At 44.8% G+C, this 23,343-nt stretch overlaps 1 protein-coding gene across 2 annotated transcripts in view; it reads left to right on the top strand.

Annotated features, from left to right (window-relative positions):
• VIPR1 (vasoactive intestinal peptide receptor 1) overlaps positions 1-23,343 on the top strand; it is a 109,405-nt gene that overhangs the window by 8,496 nt on the left and 77,566 nt on the right. Inside the window, exon 1 of one of the 2 annotated variants that reach the window (XM_027695491.1) lies at positions 14,056-14,185. The exons of the other annotated variant lie outside the window; for it this stretch is intronic. The gene's annotated coding sequence lies outside the window, so the exon portion shown is untranslated. Of the gene's footprint in view, positions 1-14,055; positions 14,186-23,343 lie in introns of those variants that run through there. 2 annotated transcript variants of the gene reach the window in all.

The following is a 23,343-nucleotide window of genomic DNA, read 5'->3' as shown; positions in this document are numbered from 1 at the left end:
GGAGCTCCATGGAGGGGTGATGGAGCTCCATGGAGGGGTGATGGAGCCTCTCTGCTGCCTTGCCCTGCCCGGGGACCCCTTTGGGAATCCCCCCCTGGAAGGTCACAGGGTTTTCCTATTGCCCTGGGGTCGTTTCAAAGCAAGATCCAAGTGCAAAAGAGCCAACCCTGAGACAAGCCACTTGTTTCCCTTCAAAGTCTGGATCCACCTATTTAGTTATTTTTCATTTTCATCCTCACTTTTAAGAATAATTAGGCTTTCCCAGCCTTTTTTCACAATAGAAACAGCTTGTCTTTTTGCTTGACATACTCAAAGGCAGAGAAAAATGCTGCTGCTGAGACAGTTCCCAGCTTTACAAGGCACCAAAAGGAGGCCAAATGTGAAGACTTACTGAGATGCTGAAGTGTCAACTGCTAAGCTGAGTGAATTTTTGGGGGGAATGATATTAAACTCAGCTGCAGACCCACGTGGGTCTCAGCTCTGCTGTGCACTTAATTCCAGTGCTCCAGGGATTCCTCTCAAAGGATTTTCCCACCCTTTCTGCTTTGCTCTACTCCCTGACTCTCCTTGTACAGTTTATTTCTTGCACAGTTTCTCCTTTTGCACCTGCTGGAGATGGTGCTTTGTAGCTGGGGCACAGGGATTCTTTTTCTTTCATCATCTCCTTTGCAGCACCATTTCTGGCAAAATTAAACTTTGTTCCTCCTTGCCCTGCTCTCTCTCCTCCCTTTCCTGGGAATTCATGCAGCAAAAGGAATATCAAAGGCTTATCCTTAGGCTGTTTGTGTACAATGCAGATGAGGGAAGGTTTTATCAAGAGAAATAACAGCCTATATTGGAACAACTGAAATATATAATTATATATAACTTTTTCTGTGTATTTATACGTAGAAAAATACATACTTTCAGGCATAGAGGTACTTCTTGATGTTTGAAAGAGAAACAAAGCTGAGTAGCCTTTGCTCTGGGTTTGGCTCGAAGGTGTTTCTCAGTGGGACATGAAATAAAAACCTGTTGCTTGTGGAGTGTCTTGTTGCAAAACCATCACTCCCATCCTTCAGTGCTACAGACCTACAATGTATCTCTGAAAGTCAAGCTCACAAATCAACAATCGTGGCTCTTCTGGGCATTAGAGCCCTTAAAATTCCGTGGAGAGAGCGATTTTTATGACATGCCACGATTTTCCTCGCGTCTGGCCACCTGCTTGTTCCTTGGTGCCACAGAGGTGATAACTCTTGCCTGTTCCTGCAGTCCCCCAAAGGACTGAGGCTCCCACCTCCCTGACTCAGTGATTTACTTGCTCTGCAGGTGCTAATTACTCCTTTTTTTTATGTGTAATTAACAAACTTTACTCAGCTCAGAACAGTGATTTCAGACCTATGCAATGTGCAGCCTGAAGTTTCCTCGGTGTGTTCCAGAGGGAAAGAGCTTTGAAAGCTTTTTTTTTTTTCTCTCTCTGGCTGTACCAGTCAGTCCAATAAAAAAATATTATGTCCCATATATCAGTAGTCAATCATGGCTGTGACAGCCCTTGATAAAACTGTGGTATGAGATGTTACTTTTAGAGACCCATTCATCTTGATCCTCAATTCTTTTGGAGACGCTTCAGTGCCTGAAGGTGCTCTGGGAGTGCATGATCTACACTATAATTAAATTTACACACCATGAGGAAGAGACTCGTAATGTTGAAGTGTATATTTGTGCCTTCCACCTTGACTGTTGTTTTCATTTGGATCTTACAAGCTTGGGGATACAAGGCAGGAACAACTTTTCTGTCTCCTTGAGGTGCCTGCCAACATAGGGCTCCTATTGTATTCATACAGTTATTCACCTTTCATTTCTTAAAATTCACTGTTTTGCTGTGTTGCTTTCACTGGAAAGCTGTTCCTAGAGCTCTGGTAGTTAAAGTGTGTTAGCCAATCCCTGATGGTTTTGTAGATGGAAAGGAAATTAAAAGTTTAAGCTTGCTGCCTTGGGCCTACTTGACCTGAGCCTCAGAAATGTCTTAGGGGACCAGTAAGCATCTGGAAATATTTTTAAACCTTGCTATAAGGCTGAGGTTGTCTGTTCAAACTGGTTTGCCATGTGGTGTTGTTACAGGGAGATAAAACAAAGCCAGGATTTATTGAGGGGACATCTTCCAAAACCATTACATTCTGTTGTGGAAGAGGAGCTGAGTAAAGGTGGTGATTTTCTGAAGGGAAGGCACCTCACGCTCTCGACAGCACAGGTATCTACTCTTTGGAAAGAGAGGTGGGAAGGGAAAACAGTCCATGTGGCTGTTGCAAGCTGGGATAGAGGCTCCAGGGACTGGCCACAACCTGTGATCCCAGCATGGAATTACCTGGGAATATGAGGAGGACAGGGATGAGGGAGAGGATGGAGATGGTGGTAGCTGGGAGCCACCGGCAAGAGAGACTTGAGGGCAGCAGTCAGGAACTGCAGCTGCAGAGGGATTAGGAACCACAGCTTTTGGGTAGATCCATTGTGGAATAACCCCAAATTTGAGCTGAATCTAGTGTGGGTTGACCCCTAGGTCTGCTGATCCCACTGTGGTCCCTGCTGTCTAGAAGAATCCCAGAGCTGTAGCATTCCCAGGGATGGCCCATGCTGGGAATGCTGAGCAGCCCAGGTGCAGTTCTCTCTTCTGAACTCTTTATTCCAGCATGAGTTTTGTGGTTTTTTGGTGTTTTTTTTTCTCTGCATATTGATCTAATTGTGTATTTCCCATCCTGTTCCTCTCTGCTGCAGATCTGACAGGATTTGTTATTACACAACTGCAGCCATCATCATCATCAAACAGCAACTTTGTCTTTGATTTGGGCTTGCTTTCTTCCCCACTATGGGACTGCTGAGAAGTCAAGTCTGTCTTTCCAGAAGGGGTATTAAAAATGCTTTGGCAGCTTGATACCCCTCTCCTTTGTAATTGTTTCTTCTCTGCCAGTTCACCACTCAAGCTTCCTGGGCTGTCAGCTCTGAACACAAGTATTAAATATATATTGCAGCTCTGGGAGTAGAGCCCAACCAGGCAGAGTGCAATGGACCTAAAAATAAATGCTGATTTCCCTTGCAGAGCAGCCTGGGGAAAAGTACAGGCAAGGAACAGCATCCACTGGGGCAACCATAAGTAGAAGGAGATGAACCACTAAATTCAGCTGCAGTGGAGAGAGGCAGCAGTTCAGGATGAAGCTGAGCAGCTCTGAGTTCAGTTCCAGACTCTGGAAATGAACGTTCTGCTAGGGGTGGTCTTGTGACTGATTGCCTAAAACCCAACCTGGGAATGAGAAAAATATACTTCCTCTACTCACTTTTTCCTGGTTTCTTTTCACTTTTGTCTGCCTACATCCTGAAGGTGTTGTAATTCGTGTTTGGCTGGATTAGCCTTGCAAATCGATGTCACAAGGGTGATGCTGTCACCCTGTACATGTGATAACATCAGGGAATGGAAGCACCTTCTTTTCCTTCGTGGAAGAATTAGGAAAAATTTCTTCACTGAAATTGCTGTCAAGGATTGGAGCGGGCTGCCCAGGGAATTGGTGGAATCACCATCCCTGGAAGTGTTCAAAAAATGTGTAAATGTGGTGCTTAAAGACACAATTTAGCGGTGGATGTGGCAGTGCTGGGTTAGTGGTTGAACTCTGTGATCTCAGAGGTCTTTTGTGATCAGACTCCACGATCTTTTCCAACCTTGAGGATTCCATGATCCTAAAGTAAAGGGCAGGTGCTGGAGTGTTTGTACGCTCGATGGGGCTGGATTTGGCTGTGGGTAGGAAGGTTTGTAGCAGCGAGGGAGTGAGGTGTGAGAACAACCTGCCAAGAGCTGCGTCGAGAGCCAGAAAACCAACATCTTCTATGATGGAGGTTGGCCCATTTCTGAAGGGGAAGTGTTGTCTGTCACAGGGGCTGTCCCAGGAGGAGCCTGCCCATGATGTGTGTGTTATTCAGGTGCTGTGCAGGGAGAGGAGTTGGTGTGATCCTGTTCACAGGGCAGTGCTCTCCCTCCTGCTCAAGGAAAAACTGACCGAGGCAAAACCACCTTTAGCAGGAGCAAAGAGTTACTGAAGGTGAGATCTTCCTGTCAGTGCAGGAACAGAAGCTTGACCAGGTTTGGAGCCATACCCATGTTTTGACTTTGAGGCTGATCAGAGTAGGAGACGAAAACAGGTCATCTTGGAAAGAGAACCATTTCTTCTGTTTTAAAAATGAAAATCCAATGTAGAAATCCAGCGTAGTTTGTTGAAAGATGGGCAGGATCTCTCTAGGGTTTCATATGGTCATCACAGAATCATGGAAAGGTTTGGGTTGGAAGGGACCGTAAAGATCATCCCATTCCAACCCCCCTGCCATGGGCAGGGACACCTTCCACGATCCCAGGTTGCTCCAAGACCCGTCCTACCATGGCCTTGGACCCTTCCAGGGATGGGGCAGCCACAGTTTCTCTGGACAACCTGTGCCAGTGTTTCACTACTCTCACAGTGAAGAACTTCTTCCTAACATCTAATAAATCCCTCCTCTTAGTTTAGAACCATTCCCCCATGTCCTATCACTATCTGCCCATGTAAAAAGTTGCTTTCCCTCTCTTTTATAAACCCCCTTTAAGCACTGGAAGACTGCAATGGGTTCTACCCAGAGTCTGGTCTCTCCAGTGTTGCAGATTTGCCATGTCCCTGCTGGAAAGGTCCCTTGATGATCCCTCTTTTGGCAACCTTCCCCTTGGCCTCTTTGTTTTGGAATGTGTGTGTGAGTGTGATGGGCTCACTGCCGGATGTGTTTGTGTGTCAGGAAGCTCAAAGCCAGCTGGAGGACTTTGCTCTCCATGTGACAGGGGCCACTGCCCTGTCCCAAACTACCCCTTGTTTGGAGGGATCCATCCACAGTGGACCCAGGCCTTCCTGTGCCAGCCAACGGTGTCATCATTCAGGTTGTCATGAGGATCAGGAAGGGAAGGAGTGTTTTCTTAGGGAGCAGAGACAGGGAAAGGTTTTCATCAGGATGGCACTGGCCACGAGCTCAGTGTTCAGTTGGCAGCCCCAGCACAGTGTTTCTCAGAGCACATGCGGTCTGATTCTTGCAAATCTTGGGTCATTTTGCCTTTTTAAGGGTATATTCAAGGTGATTTGGCCTGAAGAGCTACGAATTAGACACTTTTTTTTCAGTGTGTGTCTAGAAAATGAGATGTGGATAGTTGGAGGCAGGTGGTGGATTCCACGTGCCTTCAGACTGTAAGCTCCTTGAATTCACCACATCTGCCCAGCTGGTGTAATTTGTACTTTTCTTCAGGGTTTGACTCTGCTCCAGCCATGAAACAGATTTGTGGGGGAAAAGAATAAAAAAACCTCAGATCTGGTCCTTCATCAGTCCGAGAGTAAATGTTTCAGACAAGAGAGAGGTGAAGATTATTATTTTTGATTGCTCTCATGTGAGAAATAGGGAGTCTCACCCAGGTTCTTCACACTGTGCTAAAATAACAACAGCAAGATTGAAAACTGAGCTTCTCACCCAGAAAGCTGCAGCCAGCCCTCTCCAACCCCACGTGCACAGGGACAGGAGCTGCTCAGAAGGGATGAGAAATTTAAAATTGAATTTGTACCATGAGGTCTGCAGTGGGGACACCATGAACCTTCTGCAGAGCTCACCAGTTAGGGACTGGAGCTGCTGTCTGACAGTGGGGGATGTGGTTACCGTCAAATGAGATATAATTGATCTTAAGGCCAAGATATAAAGATTGTTGACCAATCTCTCTTCACATAGACCTTGCTGGCTGTTTTCCTTCTAAATGTATTTTCCTTAAAAAAACCCCAAACCTTTTACTTGAGGAATATCCTCAGAAAAGTGTTTTTTTTGTTTATAAAATTGTGAAGGGTGGGGGAGATATTTATCCTTGGGGATTTTAATTCTTGGTCGATGGGGAAATAAAAATAGGGTTGCTTTTCACCCTTTTTCTTCCCATCAGGAAACTGGAAACACTCAGAATTCCCGAGTTATTTTTCTTAACAGAAGGGTCAACAAAGAAAAGAAAAGCTTTGTTTTGAAACTTTCTTTTCAGAAATGTGCCACACCTTTACTTGGTGGCAGAGCCATTTCTGGGAAGGAGGGAAACACCACTTTCCTCATTCCCAGGCTGCCAATCTGACACACTCAGAGAATGAATAATGACCTGTGTCACAGGTCGGGTGATGGAAGATCTTCAGTTTGGAAAGTTGTTCTATCACAATGATTTGTTTGAATCATATTCAGTCTTAGAGTCAGGAGATCTCTAACCCACTTCAGCAGCAGCAGATTTAATTGGGGAAGAAAATGTTCAGGCTTAGAAATGTAATATTGGACTAAAGGTGTTTAATAGTCTGAGAAGTTCCTGATTACTGAGATCAGGGGTTTTGGTGTCTCCTGGGGAGAATATCAGTGGGTTTACCCCCAAGTTGTGTTTTCCTGCAGAATGGTGTCATTTAATGGTGTGACAGAAAGCAGCACATCTGGGTGTCAGGGGAGGGCAGGAGGTGCTGCAGGGGAAAAACTGCATTTTCTTCATTCTGTGGGAGACACGGAGATCAATGTGTCCATTCTTGGATTTGACTGGGAGATGGTTATTCCAGCCTCTAATCCAGATCCTTGTCCTACTGGAGCTAAAAATGAGGTAACTCTCCCGATGGGAGTAACATCTGATCTCCTTTCTGTCTGCAAGGAAAATGCTGCTGAGTTCCTGTGACTGTGCTATCCTGATGGGAAGTCCCATAGGATCATGGGTCCAAGACCTCAGTTCCAGCATCTGCCTCAGCATCCCTCTTTTCCAAGCAGGAGCTGGCACAGAAAACAGAGAGATAAAAGCGTGCAGGGGCTCGGTCACATATTCCTTGGGCCCAAGGAATGTCACTGAAAGCTGTGCTTGGGAAAATCCTACCCCTGCAGTCACCGTGCCCAGCCAGAATAAATCAGCTTAGCCCCTGCTGACGTGGGCATTGCTGTGCCCTGGGAGGGTCTGATGGGGGGATTAATGCTCCTGGAAATTGTTACCCTGGAAGGCTGAACCCCACAGGCAGCACCGGTGCTCCCTGTGATCCAGGGGCTGTGGCACATGGGGTGTTCCTCAGGGAACTCCTCAAGGAGAAGGGGGGGGTGGCACAGTTTGTTGTTGCCCTTGTCACAACCCATAAAATATGTGGTCGCCATATGGAGAGCCCCTGGCAAAGGAAGAGGACTCTGGCAGCAAGCCTGGATGGTGATGCTTGGGAAGAAAGAGGTCCTTAACCATTGGAGTGGGATGGTGGGGTGAATCCACTGGGAATGGGTTCAACATTTGGCCTCAGGGCACTTCCAAGACAGTGGAAAACCTTTCAGTTGTCTATGAAGACAAACAGCAGCACAGCCAAGGAGTTGGAATTAAATGTATAGAGATTAAATCCTATAGAGATCCTTTGCTTAGGAAATTTCCAGGATTCAGCAAATTGAAACACTGAGTGAACTCCAGCTAGTTCAGCCACAGGGAATGAGCTTTTGCATATCCCTTTTTATAGAGATTTTGGATGTTCTCCGTGACTTTTTCTGGTCTATAAATGGGGTGAAGAGAGTTCACATGGGACAGTGTCCAAAGGGTTACACATGGTTTAGTAGAGTGAGTTTGCTGCACAGCCTTGGAAAATGGGGACTGGGATGACAGAGGTTTCCATGTTTCTTTTGTAATCAGCTAAGTGCTCTCACTCTGATAAGCCAAATATGATTTTAATTAAAAAGCCATTCCAGCTGGATTTAATTTTTGTGCCACTGAAGAGGCAAATTGCTTTGTATATAAAGAGGGAAAAAAAAATAATTGTCTTCTTGTTCCAAAGAGTTTTAATCCACAGTGGCTTGGATTCCAGGTCAGGGATAATTCCCCTACTTCTGGGAAGAAATGTGGTGATTTTTGCTTTCTCACATCTCCTTTAAGATATCCCTGCTTTGACTCCACATGTTGAGGAGTCAGTTGTGCCATCCCAGGAGGATACTGCATTCCAAGGAGCCAACCTTGACTTTTGTTCCTTTTAAATGATGGCTTATAAGAGGAGAGTCCCACGTTTTGGTGCTGAGGGAAGCACTTCCCTCTATTTTCTATCCTGCATTTCATTTTGTGGAGCAAAGCCTGGAGCTGGTGCTGGGCTAAATCTGGGGGATATTTAGTTATGTTTGGTGGAAAATGGGTGTACACCTGGGAGAAAATGAAGATGTTGTTCTGCTCCCTTACATTGTTCAGTCTTATCTGCTCAAGGTGTTTAGTTGGGGCATGAGATGCTGCTGTCAAATATCTCTGGTGACAACTGTCTGACAGCAACTTGTGTCACCAAGGACACGGATGTCACATCTTCCCCAAAGGCTGATAGACAAGAAGAGCAGCTGGATCAGAAATGCAGCAAGGTGATAGTTATAAACTCCACCCAGAGCTCTCAAAGGTCTTGCAGATTTAATTTTATTTATTTATTTGTTTGTTTGTTTATTTTGATTTCATTTATTCACCCCCAAGAATATTTACAGTCTATATAATCACAGTTATGGTCCGGAGTGTTGCTGTAAATAACTGGGGGAGGATCACTGAGTTTCACTTCCCTAAAGCTCTTTGAAAGGCTCAATTTTGGATGTGTAGCTGGACAGGCTGCTGGGTGTGTACAGCAGGATATGGCTCCTTGCCCAGCTTGGGAAAACTGTGGAAGAACATCCCCTCCTCCCTTGAGGTCTTGTGAGCATGTAAAGCACATCAGTTATAACACAGCTATAATTACTGACATAACAGGCTTTATATTGGCACATACACCTCACAAAAAGGTACTAATCATTTTAGGCTTTTGATTTTAGGCTTTGCTGCTTCTCTTTCCTCACCCTGTGCTGCTGCCGTGTCTTCTGTGTGATCCCCTTGAGCCCGAGCCTGGGAATTGAGGAATGAATTTAAGAGGCAAAGCTGCATTTCCACACTTGGAGAAACCACTTTCTCCCAGAAATACTCTTGGCCTGATAAACCTGGGAGGGATGCACAGGGCACAGCTCTATCCTGGTGCCAGTTTTGCTGTGATTTAGAAGTGTCTCATCTTTGTGCTGTGTCAAAAAATGCCATAAATTCTCATCTAAAAATAACAGTAATGTGTGCAGGGCTGGGAATGGGATGTTCTGGGCAGGAAGCAACCCCTGGAGGCAGGAAAGCCAGCAAGGGGAAGTTAATGGCAAGAACCAGATGATGGTGAACACAATGTTCACTGCAGTGGTCAAGCACAGGCTGTTGAGCAGAATATCCTCATTTTTCACTTGTCTGAGTGGTGGGTTGTGGAGCTGGGAAGAGTTTCTGAAGGAATCTTGGCCTCAAACATGATTCCTGTTGGCAATAACTTGAACTACCTTGTCTGGAAGATCGGGTTCCCTGGCTGGAGCAGCCTCTGCCAAGGCAGTATGAGGCTGTGCCACTGAGATGCATTTTCAGCTCTGACCACAGGCAATCCTCAGGGGAAAGATTAAACTCTTCACAGAAGAATAAAGCAGTTGGGTTGTGAAATCCCAGCACTAAAGAAACATTTTATGTCCATGTTGCTAGATTAAGACCCAGATGAGTCTGATAAACCACGTGCAGTGCAACCCTCTTACATGATGGGGCACCTGAAAGAGCCAAGTGGGTTAAAGTGTGATCCCAGAGCTCATCTGCAGGCACAGGGATTGCACAATCCATTGGTTTTCATTAAGTACATCCAAACAGTTCATCATGGGCAGGTGCAGCCAGAGTTCACCGTGTCCCCAGCTCAGTACAACAAGGCTGGGCTTGTGGGGTCCAGCAAACCCAGACCTGAGGACATGGATGTTCTTGCTTTGAAGACCAGCAAAAAAAAAAAAAATAAGAGTAAGAATGGTGTCTCTGCCCTTCATCCAAGAGGGGTTTCTTTCTCCCATACTCTGGAACAGAGGAGGATGTTAAGCAAAGGACAGTGAGACTCCAGGCCTCCTTCACCTATTAGTAAAGAACTGGGTTCAGAGCTGCTGGTCACTTTTGGCAACCCCAAAAGCCAACGGAGCAAAACTGGCAGCAAAAATCATGAAATTATTATTAAAAAAAAAAAGAAAAGAAAATATTGGTTTCTCATTTATTTATCATATGGATTACAAGATATTTGGTGTCTTCTCTGTGCCATCAAGATCAGTAGAAGCTGCTGCTGCTGCTGCTGATCTCTTGGCTGGGGTGAGAGAATCAAGGAATGGCTTCAGTGAGAAGGGACCTTAAAGTTCATCTCATTCCAACCCCCCTGCCATGAGCAGGGACACCTTCCACTGGGCCAGGATGTACCAACCATGCCAGGAGAAAGGAAGATACCTGATGGAATCTTGGGAATTGGCAGCACCCAGTGGCTCCCACAGTATCAATATGACTTTGCTTTGCCTCTTCTTGCTTCATCAGACCTTCATCAGGCTTTTCTAACAAAAATACCTTAATCAAACAGAAGTGCCCCTAAAGTGGAATTTGTAATGAGTTCTGTGCAGCATTTCCTCCTCTTGAAGCCCAGAACATTATTGAAACTTCATTATTTGAATGTGGGTTTTTTCCAAACATAGAGCAGCAAGAGCATGATTAGAGGCCAGCAGCTATTTGGGAAAATCCAAGTGGAATGAAACATCTCAGTGGCTGGGCCAAGATCCGATATCCAAACCCAGGAAGTCTGTGCAGTTGTAACTATATTAAGATTAGAGTAATCCCTGACGGGAAGGATAGATTATTTTATTTGGCAAATTCCTAAAAGCAGCTAATTTTCACCGGTTACCACCAGTAGGTTGAGTCCAAAAACCTGTTTCTGATAAAGTATAACTCGTTCTCTGTTGAACTCTTCCTTTTCAGGAGCTGAGCTGGGCAGCCCAACATATTTCCCCTCACCCCTGCTATTAATCCAGATAATCTGGAGAGGGTTATTAATTTCTGTAGGTTTTCACTTCACAACTAGATGTAATTTTCTGATTGTAGAGGAACTCTGAGGACATTCAACACCTCATTCAGCTGCCTAAATGTAGGTTCCCAGAGGTACTGAGATAACCCTGGAGTGAGGCCATCCATGCCTTGCTCCAGGAGGGCGCAGAGCTCCTCTACATCCTTTTGTGCTTCCTTTCCACACCCTCCTTTGTTCTTTATTGCCCTTTTAAAATCGCTGACGTGAGTGGTGTCACAAGGCAGAACTTCCCAATGCCTTGGAGAAAAGGAGGATTTTCTTCTTGTTCCTCCTCACTGTTCAGTTTATAGAGCAAACAGTTGTGTTTGCCTTTTCTCAGCAGCACATAACTGGGAGTTCATGCTGAATTATTTCCCTCTTTTAGTCCCTAAATTCTCCGCTTCTTTGCCAAAATTCAGGCTGCCATACTGGAGGGCTTTGCTGAATCTGTTCTCTTTTGAGTCCAGATTTTTTATTTGGCTGGATTCAAATAGCTCTTCTCAGCCAGCAATTACAAGTGCTTTGAGGTGCAAGTTATCCAGGCCTGCTAATTTTAAAAGTTTACCTCTCCTAGAAGCTGTTTAACATCTGCCTTTGTTATTAATGAACTGGAAAAAGCTTCTTTATCACCATCAGAGCCATCCACGTTTCACTGCTGCTTTCCAAATTCAGGTCAAAATCACAAGTTGAACTTTCCTCTACTGCAGTGTACAATCTGTAAAATTTTGTTGGTTGTAGCATTTTTGTTACCAAAAAAAAACCAAAGAACCCAAAAAACTCCAAGGAAACAAAACTCAAAACCAACTGAAGAAAAACAAAAAAACCTAGAAATATTCATTTCTCATTAATCTCTTATTTTTATCAGCTGTGGATTTTTCCTGATGTCTTCAGGGTCTCATATGATGCTTTTAAACTTCATGGTACTGCATTTACATTTCTTCATCTATATTTGTCTTAGTTCAGTAAATATTGGGTTGTTGGTTTACTTATTTATTTCCACTTCCAATTCCCCCTTTTAACTCGTAGTTGAACTGAGACTAAGTTTTTACTCCAGGTTAATCATTTGCACTGGGAAACCAGGCTTGGCTTGGATCATCATCCCTTTGGCTGCCTTGGCCCATCCTTCCAGAAGAGCCATGACCTGTCTCACAGCACTGAGCAACCTGGGCTAGTGGAAGGTGTCCCTGCCCATGGCAGGAGGGTGGAACTGGATGATCTTTAAGGTCCTTTCCAACCCAAACCATCCTGTGATTCCATGATCTTATAAGTAGGGCAGCCAGGGGTGGGTGGTGAAGGAGGTTCCCCATCATCAAGCTGGTTCCTGGCCATCAGGAAGAGAAGGTTTCGTGGCAGGTGGGATGCCCAGATGACAAGAGGAAAACGGGTTTTATTACAGAGGCATCATCTGGGGAACCACAGGGATATTTTAATAGGGTACTCCAACATGCTGTTGTTGCTTTCTGGATGACAGGGAGGGGAATTTGACAGTGAGAAAAAGATAATATAATCTTGATGATGCCATTCTGGAAGTGTAGGGATGCGCTCCTGGAAAAGTTGGGAAGGATCAAGAGAGCAGAGCACGTACGTGCAGCCACCCATTTCCTACAACAATTGTTTACTCAAAAATCGACTTTAATAAACACTATAATCAGCACAGGGAAATTTCCCACAGTTCACAGAGAGGACCTAAGAGGGGAACTTCATTCATTTCACAGGGGGGTGGGTTTAGAATTGTTATGAACAATTTAAGTGCTGTTTCATTAACAATTTTACAGTTTACTGCAATTAATAACACTGGAGAAGAAAACATGCTAAATATTAAGCTCAACTTTCAAACTTTCAGTAAGTAGAGCACATGCAAATGGGGATCCCCTGTTTGGTGTCATTGTTTCTAGAGAGATGTCTGTGTTTATAAAACATATTCCTGTTCATGTGACTTGGATGGCAAGTGAAGAACTTGGCTGGGTTTTGTCAATTAATGTTTTTAAAACATTCTTAGACGATGTTACATGCCCGTGCTTGAAGTGTTACTGTGGTGAATGCCTTCTGCAGGAAATCTGGGACTTCCAGGAGTTTATGATGTGGCTGAGAAGCCTCTGCTGCAGGTAAAACTTTGGAGGGAAGAAGGACCAGATTTTTTAATTGTTATTATTTTTATTCTTTTAATGATGCCCCCTGATTGCTTTAGAATGGCTGGTGTTCTGAGGTTATTTCCTCCCAAGGCATTCTGTGACTAGAAACTTTGATGGCAGCTTGAGCTATAGCAGAGGGACATTTAAAGGAGTTTTAAATCCTCATCTCAACATAAACAGAATCATTTAGGTTGGAAAAGACCTGGAAGATCATCGAGTCCAACCATTAACCCAGCGCTGCCATGTTCACTACTGAACCATGTCCCCAGTCCAGAGCTTCTTGAAGCCATAAGATTTATCCTTCTTGGATGGATAAACTCGGCTGGAATTATTGTAATCATCCACTCTGTGACTTAGAAGATGTCATCTTATTTCCAGCTGCACCCTGAATTAATATCCTGACAGGACAGTGGTGCAGGCAAAGGTCTTACACTGGTTGATGCCAAAGCACCAGGCAAAACGTCACTGACATGAAGCTGTTGTAGGCAAAAGGTGAAGGAATATCATGGATCACCAAGGAACTAAAAGGGCACAGGCAACTGGGGTGGAAAACAGCATTTTCAAGAGCAGTGAAGTCCCGTGTTCACAGCGTCCCCCTCAGACAGAGGCTCGTTCAGGGACACAGAGGTTCTCATGTCAAGGGTGGCTGAAAGGAGGTTGTAGTGAGGTGGAAATTGGTCTCTTCTCACTAATAAGAAGCAATAGGATGAGAGGAAACAGCCTCAACTTGCACCAGGGAGGTTTAGATTAGATATTAGGAATGATTTCCTCATGTAAACAGTTGTCAGGCACTGGAACAGGCTGCCCATGGAGTCCCCATCCCTGGAGGGATTTAAAAGCCACGTAGCTGTGGTGCTTGGGGACATGGGTGGATGTGGCAGTGCTGGGTTAACAATTGGATTCAATGATCCCAAAGGTCTTTTTTCAACCTAAATGATTCTGTGATTCTGTGATGTCGAGGTCTGTTGACTGGTCCTGGTCAGCTGTACAAACCCTGGGAAAAAAGCAAAACCACGGCAGGTGGAGATGCCTCCTGTGCAGAACTGGCTCCTGGTTCCCTCTGTTCCTTCAATATCCAGGTTTACTGATGTCTGAGGACAGTGCAGTCCTTATATATAGTAAGGAAAATCCCAGGTGTGGGTGTGAAACTGTCTGAGGAGCTCTCAGTGAGGTTCACGTGGGGGGCAGGGGGGAGCTGACGGGCTGCATGGATGGAGAGGAACTAAAATGAGGAAATACTGGGAGGGTTCTAAGAAGTCTTTTTTTTATCATTCAGCATTGATTTTGGGCAAACTTGGGTTTTTTATTCTTTCTATTTCGACATCAACATATATATCCCAAAGCTGTTGGAATATGTGGTGTCACTGAGGGAGCTGGAGGGGATGAAAGGGGATGATGCCCTTTTCTGGTAGCTTTTCTGCTTCTCCTGGGGGATTATTTGATGGCTTGAAGTTCATTTTTCCTGTTCAGCTGCAACTCTGCAACACAAATATCTGGTGCACTGACATCAGACCTTGCTGAAAGGTGATTGTTTTACTAAGACTTAGATAAGTGATCTGGAAGGGTTAATCTTGGTTCCTGCTCCTGGTGTAACATTTTGTCCTCCTCATCTATGTTTCTCTTCTCCACCTGCAAAATCAGAATTTCTCAGGGTTTTTTCTTTTGCCTGTTTTAGTTTATTTTCCACATCAAGGCTGCAGAGGAGGGGCTGAACACACAGACAAACCCTCTTACATATGGCTGCTGATTATGTTAGGCTGGAAGTAAGATAAACAATAAACTGGAAGCCAACTTTTGGTTTGGTCAAAGGAAAAGAGGCAAGTGATCCCTGCTGGACTTTTAACTGGAGTACATGTCTCTGTGCTGGGGGAAAACCACTTGAAGAAAAATGATAAGAGGTCTGAAAAATGTGGTGGGGAAAAAAAAAATGAAAGAACTGGGGATGTTTATTCTAGAAAATGAAACACTGAAGGGAGAAATCACAACTTGTCTTTTAAGTGCGTGAAAAAAAATCTGCTACAAATAAGAAGTGGGAGAAAAAAAATCTCCATAATCAGTCTGGGTAGAACTAGAAATTTGGGGCTTAAATTGCAGCCACAGTAATTTAGTGTTTCAAAACATAGGCCAGTTTTTTTTGATGGTTAGCAGAGAGAAGCCCAGGAATTGATTAGGATTTATAGGGACATTTGGGAGTCTCTGTCACCGGGGACAGTTAAAGGATGGGACAAAAGCTTGTAGAAACCATTACTGGGACTTCTTACTTATCAAACGGGGATTAAATAGTCACATCTTATGGACTCTCCTAATAATAGTTGTTTTTTCTTTGCCCTCAGCCTGTGAACACAGTAGATAGATTGTAAAAGAATCCTAAGAATTACACCTTCTCCCTTTACTCTCAACTCAGAATCATTTTCATGCAGAATCATGGGCTGGCTGAGGTTGGAAGGGACCTCTGAAGTTTATCTGGGTGACTGTGTGAAATTTAGTTTGACCCAACCATTAGTTTCTTCTTTTGACCTGCAGGACAAACAGACCCGAAGGATTTGGAAGAGACACTCCTGAAAGAGGCAACTCCTGCCTGTCAGTGTTAAACCATCCCCAAGCAATGCTTTGCTTCTAATTCTCATTTGTCTCATTAGAGAATTCACTCACTGGAATTTGTTAAGCCTTTTTTTTTTCCACATTAAATAGATATCCTTGGGAGGAAATCTTCTTATAGTTTAGGCACTTGCTGGGTATGATTGATTACACATTTTCTTTCTCTCTAAGTTTATCTGGGCATTTTTATCTGCTTTATTATTATTATTTTTTGCACTAGCAGGTTTTCCAGACCTTTAATCATTCCTCTAATGCCATTCTCAATGTTTTATGGGTTGGTTAGGCAGGGTGTATATTGTGCCAGGTGAAATCCTCCCTATTTCCAAGCCAGTAGAAACCCCCGTGTCTGAAGTTTGTCTCACAACTTACTCTGCAAACAGACCACCACCTCCCAGTGAAAATCTAATGGTTATTATTTCCAAAAGTGAAAAAGTGGACCCCTGTAGATGAACATTTGTTGTGTGAGAGGGGGTGATATGGCTCCTCTTTGACCTCAAGTTATCGTACATAATGTTGTAGTCAAAAGGTACTAGAAGAGCAGCTACAAATAATGCAGATTTCTCCAGTACAAGGGTTGTGGAACAAAACAGTCACCCAGAAACATGCAGTTTCAAAAATATAGTTTCAAAAAATACAGTTTCAAAAAATACAGTTTCAAAACATACAGTTTCAAAACATACAGAAACAAACAAACATGTTTGGAGGGTTTTAAGGCTTGGGTGGAGAAATCTGTGGCTGAGCAAGAGTAGCATTGTTGTGAGACCAAATTCAGCCCTCCAGAGACCCCTTCCAGCCCAAAATTCCTGTCATTTGATGACGAGACAGCGCTAGGAACTATTTGTTCTGTGGCCACCACGATGCCTCTGCTGAATCCTTTCCCTGGGCTATATTGGGGTGATCCTTTGGCCAAATTTCCTGATGAATGGGTTGTTAAAACAATAATCACAAGGGATAACTCACCCTTGTGTGACTTCAGTGTTATGTTGGATGAACCACTTCACAAATTAGTCAGGCCATGGTTGTGTTATCAGCTGGAGGTACCACACCAGTGTCACAAGTAGAAGATTGAGCTTTTTGGGGGGTTCAGGTCCTTTCATTCAGCTGGCCAGAGCATCTGGCTGTCTCAGAATACTTTTGTTATAACCAGAAATCATTTCTCAGCACCACTGAGACAGTTCCCTGGGCTATATTGGCAAAAATGACCACTCTTGTTATAGACTTTGTGCAGGGCTGTGGGTTTTTTTATGCACTGAGTGTCAGTCTGAAATCACCCCACCTCAAAAGTCTCTTGAGAGCTGAAATCCTGGTGAACCTGAAAACAAAAAGTCTCCTCTTCTGTTATCCATTGTGATATTCAGTGTTTGAGAGGCACACGAGGCAAAGGATGAATGAGCAGGTAGGGCTGATTTCTTCCCAGCAGTTTTCCTTTTCTCCCCTCTCTCGCCCTTCTGGAGGTGAATCTGTGGGAGTAGATGTTCCCTGTCCTCTTCCCTGATATTCCTGCTGCTCAGCATGCTGCTGCCTGTCTCTCAGTTAATTGATTTTACACACTTGAAAGAGCTTTGGGGAGTCAGCAAAATGTTTTTTTGCCTTAGTTTCATACTTTCTTCCCCAGAACCGAAGTTGAATTTAGTTGCTATCGGACTTTTTTCTTTTTTTTTTTTTCCTTCTCTTGACTTTCCAGTCAGGAAGTTGGAGCTAAACCTGCAGGACTGCAGGATTTTTGGGTAGCTCTCTGGTGTCACTGCTATCTTGATTTGATGTGAGCAAGCACAACATCCAGGGATGCTGGGTTGGAGCCAGGAAAGTTCAAGCTCTGGAGGAGAAGTTACCAGGCAGGTTGGGGCTGCTAAAGCAAGGAGGAGGTGGCTGTAAAGGGCTGATTACTCTAAAGGCACCATCATCATGATTTAAATTATCCTTCTCTGTCTTTTTTAAGGGTCTTTGCCCCATCCCTAATTGTGGGCAGTTTGGCCATTTGCAGCCATGTGATGGATTCTGCACTGTTCCCTGTTCCCTGAAGCCACCAAGGAGCTTTGCCCTGGATCAAAATGGTCAGAAAATGCCCCAAGAGGTGTTTGCTGGAGACAGAGACTCCGTGAAGATTATGTTGCCTATAATGTAGAACCAGGCAGCTTTGGTTTATGTGTTCCAGCATCCCTCAAGCACAATCACAATAACAGATTCTTCTGCTCTGCTGTTTCCAGCAGAAGTTTTGTGTTCTCAAGGACCTTTTTGTGGGTTGCTCCCTGTTTCCTGTTCTCGTTCCATCATTACATTTCATTCTATCTTTAGGAGAGCCACTGACTCTTTAAGTGGCTGCAGACCTCCCTGTGGCTCCATATTTCTGCCTTCATCCCACCCTGCAGCCTTCCCACTGGCCATGTCATAGAATCCCAGAACGGTTTGGATTGGAAAGGACCTTCAAGACCATCCAGTTCTGACTCCCTTGGCATGGGCAGGGACACCTTCCACTGTCCCAGGTTGCTCCAAGTCCAGTCCAACCTGGCCTTGGACACTTCCAGGGATGGGGCAGCCACAAGTTCTGTCTGGGCAACCTCCCTTAGTTTCCTTCCAGCTGTTGTATTATCCTTGTATCCACTGTTATGGCTGTCATTCCTTTCAGAATAGAATCAGACTATTTAGTGAAGATAGGAAAGTTTAGATCCACTGATTTTCATCTCACCTCCCACAACAACAACCTTATTAAAAACCAAACAAAAAACCAAACTATTGCTTACATTGCCATGCTTTCCTTTTGATAAACCACATTTTATATTTTATCCCCATCTCCACTTGCTGCCACACTTTCAATTACGCTTTCAATTACATTTTCCTTCAAGTGGTGTTCAAAAGCCTTGTGTGCTTTTGTGCTCAGATTAACTTGCTGAGAGCTGTCTGGATCTTTTTTCCTCCCTCCTTCTTACATGTAAAAAAAGCTTTACTTTTGTTGACTTTCAGCCAGATGGTCCCACTCCCATCATCCCATCTGAGCACGTTGTTCTCTTCTGAGTGGCTTTCACCTCACATATGACAGTTTCCACGCTCCTGTTTGCCTTCACAGCCAGCCCTGTTGTTGTTCTCAATAATTCCAGCTAAATGATTTCCCCCATGTGCAACTATTCAACTTTGTACTAGTAAAACTGTATTTTCACCTCCAATTCTTTGGGGAAGCCAGTGAACAGAAGTGGAGGGTGTTGCTTCTCCTTTTTGGGGGGCTGTGATTAGCTTTCACTTGAATTTCAGGACTTCTCTTTTTTTTTTTTACCCTGATGTTGTTCTCTTTTTGTTTATGTGGCTCAAACTCTGCTTAGCTGAGTTGCTCTTGACAGCCAGGGTGAGACTTCCAGCAGTGCTCAGAGGTTTTCTGCTCATTCTGCTGCTCTAAACATCATTTTCTTTCCTGAACTATCAGCTGCTCTGCCTGGGTGTCCTGATGCCTCCTAATGCCCATCTCAGGTTTTGCTTCCTGACTGTCAATATTCCTAAAGTGAGATTTGAAGTCTTTCTCTTGTTCCCATGGAAAAAGGGCCCAACTCCTTTCTTCCCTCCTCTTTTTTCCATCCAAATTCTCTTTTTCTCTGTTGGCTCTCTGCTGCCAGACCAGGGTATTTTGAGGAGAACATTTAAATGTTTCATATCTCTGACAGATGTGGACTTCAGGATACTCTGGCACGTGGAAAGGTCTTTTAGAGACATACAAATGCTGCCAACAGAGAGTGGGAAGCATTTAGGGTTTTGTCTATCTTTGCTCTAAGGAAGGAGTTTTTGGAGACAGAGAGACCAACCTGACAGTGTTGATGTGTTGTTTTGTTGTTGTTTTTTTTTGGGGGGGTGGTCATGAGTTGGGGGTTTCTTGGGTTCTTTTGGGGTTTTTTTTGTTTGGGGTTTTGTGGCTTTTGTTTTGTTTTGTTTTTATTGGTGGTGGTTTTGGTTTGTGGTTTTTTTGGTTTTTGTTTGGTTTTTGGTGGTTTTGGATTTGTTTCTTTATTTGTTGGGTTGTTTTTTTTTTTTGATCTTAGGCTTTCTGCCTTGGTTTCTCCATCTGCCAAAAGTCATTAGAGACACCACCTTTGTAAAACATGCTGAGATCTACAGCCAGTGGCACCACCAGAGAGGGGTCTGGTGATACTGTACCACTAAGATTTGGTTTTGCCATCTAAGCATTCAGTTTCTGTGCACCCTTTTATATTTTCCCTTTCAAACAGGCAAAGCAGAAACATCTTCCCTTTAATCCTTTTCCCCTTTCTGTGTTGTGAGCAGGTAAGGAATGACAAAAGAAAATGCCCAGTGGAATAAAGTAGAGTTAATTATGTGCCTGAACAGCTGTTTCATCACAGTCTGGTTGCACAGTGGAAGGTGGTTACTCCTTGACTTTCTACTCTGAGAGTAGAAAGGATCTTTTCCTTCTTCCCTCCTGGACTTTTATTTGGAGGGAAAAGAGATTTAATCCATTGTAAATACTGATTTATCATGGTAGAAATAGTTAAGATTATGTGTGTAATGTAATATTTATTTGTACAGTGCATTGTAATATATTCCCTTCCCCCCATTTTGAGTCTCGTGTGGTGTCTGGAAAACCCATCTCACAAAGGGTTGAGATGAGGGAGGGGGTTTGGACTCAGGAATTGGATTTTGGGGCTCCCAAACCATGACAATGGGAAGCAAAGCTCTTGGATTACAGCAAAGCTGGTGCGATGAGTCCCTTCAGGAAGCGAGAGGGTGATATCCTTGCCTCCTTAAAACCATTGTTAAACTCTTTCCTGGTCAAGCCTCACCGTGTCCAATCCCTGGAAGTGTTCAAGGCCAGGTTGGTTGGGGCTTGGAGCAACCAGGTCTAGTGGGAGGTGTCCCTGTGTCGGTGGGGTTGGAAATAGATGCTCTCGGGGGTCCTTTCCAACCCAAACCATTCCATAATTCTGTGTTCACAATGTGGCAACTGCTGGTGGGTTGTTCTGGTTTGTAACACAGGTATTTCCAGCATCTGACACTTCACTTGGACCATCTTCACACAGCTGTGTGCTCAGCAGAAGTGTCGATTTTTGGGATGCAGCCCTGGCACAGCGTCCTGGCGTTCTGGGATCCTGAGCCTTCTCTGAGCATTGTGATGGGGAGGCTGGTTGGAGCTGTCAGAACAATTTAGCTGCGGCCCTCAGGCTCCTGGGAGGACATCAGTGTTCCCGTCAGGTGGAAGTGCTGCACGCTTGCCTGGTTCAGACAGCGTGGGGGAGTTGTGTCATGTCACATTTGTTCAACTCTCCTGCGTGTCCGAGGCTCTCGGGCTCATGGTACAACCTGTTCAACCTGTAGCTTGTTCAACCTTTCAGCCAGGAACAGTGGAACCACATTTTTCATTATTCCTGTGTTTTCATACTGGCCTTTCCCACAGAGCACTCAGAACTGTGTAGGGTGAGTGCTGATAGTTTGGACTGTCACTCCAGCCTTTGCTTTACTGATGGTGTGGGGAGACTGGATTTACACTGGATTTCTAGACACTCTCAGAGCTTTCACTTCCTCTAAAAGTTAAAAGGAGCCGCCCATGTTGTTAAACCAAGGCTGTTGTTCCTCCAACCAGACCACTGCAGCATTTCTGAGAACTAAAGAACGCTCAGATCACTTTATCCAGCCCCCTGGTTATAAATAACTCCCAATATCCAGCCTTGCAGAAGGCCTGGGGGGTCCTGTTTGCTGAAGGTTTTGTGTGTATGCAGCTCCCAGGCAGTGGGAGAGGTCCAGGGAATGATTGGGAATGGGAAGGGCAGGGGAGAAGCCTCAGGGACTTCACTGTGATTTGGATCAAGCTCTGATTTTGTCCCAGGCTCTGTACTGAACTGCCCACTTCCCTGCTCGGGGGCTCTCCAGGGCATTGCTCAAATCACCAAACTCCCTGCCTCTGGATTTGGGAACCCCTTCTGCTCTACCTGCCACACAGAGCCTTCCACCTTTCTGTGGCCAGCTGAGTTCAGTCCAGATCTTACTGTGGTGGCAGGAGGACCTACTGGAGGGGGACACATGGGTTGGTTTCAGGAGGAATAGAAGACTCTGGTGCCACAGCTGGAGTGAGCTGGAGGTGCAGAGGAGAGCGGGCAGGACTGGGTGGGGGCACTCTGGGGTTGCCCAGGGCAAGAATCAGATCTGGATGGATGGAGACATTGTCAGGAATTAGGATCTGAGGCTTTATAGTCCCTTCTGTGCCCGCAACTGAATTAGGGACAGTTTCTTCTGTCCCCAGCAGCGAAGAGGTGGCTCCTTGAAGAGATGACTCAGGGCTGGATGAGCAGCAATTCAGGGCAGTATTAACACCTGCCTGCACATTCTCCTGAAGCCAAGGACCTTTCCTGAACAGCAGCATTTCCATCTTGAAAAAAACCACAACCTGTGAGCAAATTAGAGCACTCACTAGACTTTCACTGAACTTCTCTGTGAGGATCATTCCAGTTACCATCTCACAGCTGCTCTGGGAGTGGGCTGGGGAAGGATGGGGCTGTCTGGAGGGGAATCATTGAATTTAGACATGAGCCCAAGTCTGTGGGTTTATCTCATTTACCTTTAGATATTTGCAGTCTAGACATCCACCCCTGAGCCAGTTGCCTCAGGCTCCCTGGATGAAACAGTAGAGGGTTTCCTCTTACTCTTATTCTGTTTTAGACATTTCCTTTAATTTGGAGTGACTCATGCCCTGAAAATGCTTCCTTCTCTCTTCAGGTGAGGAAGGACAATCAGTGTGAAGCAGATAAATGTAGATGTTTACACACAGACACCTAATTTTTGCCCATGGATCCCCAAATCATGTTTCTGAGTCCTGTCAGGCAGTTCTGGGTCTGCATTTCCTTTGTATTTCTGCTGCCCCTGTAGTTGACTGAGCAGATGCTTCGGGGGTGAATTTCCCACAGGAGGTTTGATCAGTTTAGTGGGTAAGTTTTGGAACACTCTTTAAGAAAGGGAGCAGACTTTTCCTCTAGCAGGCTTCTTACACCCAGAGGTAAAAGGAAATTAAAAGCAGTCAATCACCAGTAGTTCAGGGAAAACTGCAAGTTACTTTGCTGCCTCCAATTTCTAGAGAAGTCAGGGAGTGGTGTCCACTTTACAGTCCCCATATGCTTTTGGGATTATCACAGTTGTTCCTTTCTCATTTTTTCTCAGTCATAGGAGAGATATTACAGCACTTTGCCCCTTACTCTGAATTGTAGATCTAAGCACGGCTGATCTCAGCGTTGCTGCATCCCTCTATTTCTGCAATAATCTGAATCCAGACCCTTAGTCTGAGCATCCTGGGATGGGAATTCATACTTGCTTACTCCAGATGATAATTTAAAGGAGCAAAACGTGCTTACCCAGCCATCAGAGCTGTCTCCTGCTCGGTTGTAAGAATTTACTCAAGTGCTGCCTGTCTTTTAGCTGCTGTGTCATCACTCCAGTTCCAGGCTGTCACTTCTTTCTTAAGACCCTAATTCAGCTCTGTTTTCCAGGAGAGGCTCATACAAACTTGTCACTAAGGAGTTAAAGAATAGTTGCTCAACTTCCCTTCCTTCTGGTTCTCCAAGCTCTCTGCAAAACACCCATTTCCTTGACCTTCCAACCCCTCCCACAAAAATGGGACAATCGGAGTAAATGAAGCCTCGGTGCCTCCAAGCTGCTGGGTTGGTTTGGCCAAAGTTGCCTTTGTTTGACAGGGCCTGCCTGGATCAGCTGGA

This window comes from Neopelma chrysocephalum, unplaced genomic scaffold (assembly GCF_003984885.1).
Source record: "Neopelma chrysocephalum unplaced genomic scaffold, ASM398488v2 Primary Assembly neopelma1_101, whole genome shotgun sequence".
Classification (NCBI taxonomy): Eukaryota; Metazoa; Chordata; class Aves; order Passeriformes; family Pipridae; genus Neopelma; species Neopelma chrysocephalum.
The sequence above is the reverse complement of the archived record's forward strand: the minus strand, read 5'-3'. Positions and strand labels throughout refer to the sequence as shown.